Source organism: Otolemur garnettii, unplaced genomic scaffold (assembly GCF_000181295.1).
Source record: "Otolemur garnettii isolate 467f Iridium unplaced genomic scaffold, OtoGar3 scaffold00156, whole genome shotgun sequence".
Taxonomy (NCBI): domain Eukaryota; kingdom Metazoa; phylum Chordata; class Mammalia; order Primates; family Galagidae; genus Otolemur; species Otolemur garnettii.
Window position 1 is genome coordinate 3,594,832 of NW_003852551.1, and position 3,117 is coordinate 3,597,948.

Consider the following 3,117-nt stretch of genomic DNA (forward strand, 5'->3'; position numbering starts at 1 on the left):
AAATAAATAAATAAATAATTCAGTGTCTTAACAACTATCAGATACACACAATCCTGGAAAATAAAGAATTAAAACAACTTAACAAATGACAAAGACCTAAACACCATTATTTTTCAAGTGATGGTGACTACACATCCTTTGATATCTAAACCAATTCCTTAGGTTAAAATTCACTGATTTAAGTCACAGTTAAAATATAGTCAAAGACTGAGAATCATCCACTGATGAATTAATTATCTCAGAGGGTTTAAAATTTAAAATTATTTCATTCTAGAAGACAATGTTGACCAAATTACAACTGACTTTTTCTATGAAAGTAGTTGGACATAGAGACAGGAACAGCTCCTACAATATTTCAACAGGAAGAAGAGTTTCACGGTTCTTTCCTTCCTTCCTCCTTTAGTTGCTGCTTTTCTGGTTTTAAAATTTCAAACAAAGAAATACATATTGGCTCCAATGCTAAGAAACGCCCTCTTTCTCAGCAACTTCCTCTTCCAATTTTCTTCCCCACCATTGACATATGAGAACAATACCCAAGGCCAGTCCTACCATTTTGATTAACCAAAAGCTCTGAGGCTTGGAAAAATTAAGGGCTACAATTTATAGTACCTAACTACTGCCTATCCAAACCCACAATCTTCACTTATCTAGAAGTAGATAACAGAGAGCACAAAGAAAGAAATATTAAGCTTAATCAGAGGTGGGCTATTGAACCTTTCACCCCAAGGAATCCAAAGAAATAGGAACCAACAAATGAGAAATTTTTCCCATCCCAAGAAAATGTGGCCTTCTTAGGAAAGAGAAAAAGCTATGGGGCCAGCACCAACCTGACCCAAAAGTCCAATCTATTCACTAATAGCTGGTGACATATCTTCTCTAGGCCTATGGACCAGGATTCAAATAGAGCTCTTTGAGGTTCTTATACACTTCAAAATGACTCTTACTAGCTTAGAAATTATCCTTTCCAACTCACAGACTGAACAAAGGGGATGGACTTACAATTAACCAGAGATCAAGACTTCTCCCTGCCAGAAGTCAAATCAAATGTCTGGGGCCATGCCCCTCCCCGTCATTGGTGGCAAAGCAAACTTTCCAACTTTTAAGTGGGCAGAGACTTTACCCCTGGCCAGAGATTCTCAGAGGATACTTAAGTGTGGGTAAGCTATCTACTTTACTGTGTGGCCTTGGGCAAGTTACTTAACTCCTCTGAAACTTAGTTTCCTTATAGGCAAATATTTAAAGGGGGCTGTAAAAATTAAATAAAAACATATCCCTGAGCAAGGTCTGACACATAGTAGGAGTACCATCAATGTTCTCCCTCTTCCTCCTTACCTCCCTGACCTCTGGGCCTAAATTCCAATCACAGCCAAGAGGATCCAAGGGGTCCTTCCTTCTGATTCCATGGACAATTGCATAAAAACAACCCCATCTCAGAGGCTCTAGGATTCCTGGGTGTTATATGTAGACCCCACTTCACCCCATCGTGGTCTGGGTAGCACCCATGGCCTTTCTGGAAGAGCCCGGTTAGCCAACTCTCTTCCCTGCTCTGCAGGCCATCTTGTACAGACACACTGTACTCGTTGGCCTCCCCGCTGCTCCACAACTTAGCAGGCCAAGAGATTCAACCAGCACCTAAGTGACTTCACGGTGCAGAAGCGGAAACTGAGGCTCAGGCTAGGGAAGAACTTGCCCAAGATCTCAGACAATAGCTGAGACCCAACTATTTATTTGTCGGTACAACTACCGACAAAACCTTCGTTTTACAAATGGGGAAACTAAGGCCCAGAGAGGGAAGTGACACGCCCAAGACTACACAGCGAGGTAGTGGCAGAGCCAGGTCAGAATGGGCCACTTTGACAACCTCACAGACTTGCGGGCCCCTCCAAGTCTTCGAGGGGAACTCCAGGTCATCCCCGCTCTGAGGGGGAGGGGGTGGACTAAGACACCACCCCGCGCTGACCGCTCGCCCGGCCTCTCCCGGTCCACAGCAGGAGGCGCGGCACCCACTCCCCCCGGACCCTGCGCGGCTCGTGAAGGGTGGCCCGCCTGGGGCCTCGCGCCTCAAGGCGGGGGTCTGCCCAAGGGGACTTGTTGCTCACCTGGCCTCCTGCAGTCGCCCTCAGCGACAAGAAGGGCCGGTCCGCCGCCCAGTCTCCACACGGGGTCTGCTCCTGCGGACCGCCTCGCGGGCTGCCACACAGCAGGACCCCCCTCAAAGCGATACGCCCCCAGCCGCGCTTACACGGCCCCTGTCCGCCATTATGCGATTCCCCGCCCTGGGACGCAGCCACACCCCGCCAACGGCCCTGATTGGTTCCCTGTCTGAACCGCCTGGAGCTTCCGGGCATTCCATTGGCCTGAGTGCCACGCCAGTTAAATAACTACGCAAAAGACGTACTCCGGGGAGCTGTCCCAGGAGCTACACCCGGGCGACTTCCGCAAGCGGAGTAAACAGCGGGGGGCAAACCAAGTGACAAGGGAGTGGAGACTAAAGTAAGTCAACGTCTAAGTGCAGACTAGGGAAATCCCACCTGAGAAAGTGTAAAAACTTGTATAAAGTGTGTTAAAAGATGAATGCTTCTTGATAGAGTTCCGAGAACTAGTATTTATGACGGACGGAAGGGGCCAAGCCCACAAACTTTCTGTATACACCCCTCAAGTTGGAGATAGTGTTGTCCCTTCCCTCAGGTCTCAGCCCCAGCGGAAAGTAGGGTGGGGAGAGTGAGTAATTCCGCTCCAGCCAGCCCTAAAAGATCCATCCGGGGCGAGGCCTGAGTCCTGGCACAGGAAGCTAGGTCTGAAAGGCCATGGTTAAGTGAGCTGGACCCTGATTCAACTGCCACCTCACTTTGGGCCTCAGACAACTCCTTGAACCTTTCTGGGTCTTAGTTTAAACTTGTGCAAAATAGAAACAGTCATATCTGCCTCATGACCTGGAGTGGTTTGTTGAGGATTCATGCATGAATAGACAGACTCCTCTTCTTGCTATAAAAGGCTGCAGCTAGCGTTAACATGGTGACGAATTCACAAGTTGGCAAAGATACCTCATTTCGTTCTCTAGAGCAACCTTGTCAGGCAGGTATTATCCTCGTTTTCCGAACAGAAAATGGAGTGTCC

At 47.9% G+C, this 3,117-nt stretch overlaps 1 protein-coding gene across 1 annotated transcript in view; it reads right to left on the reverse strand.

Annotated features, from left to right (window-relative positions):
* WASF2 (WAS protein family member 2) overlaps positions 1 to 2,301 on the reverse strand; it is a 76,811-nt gene extending 74,510 nt beyond the window's left edge. Inside the window, exon 1 of the mRNA XM_012811429.2 lies at positions 2,100 to 2,301. The gene's annotated coding sequence lies outside the window, so the exon portion shown is untranslated. The remainder of the gene's footprint in view (positions 1 to 2,099) is intronic.
* Positions 2,302 to 3,117: the final 816 nt, after the last annotated feature.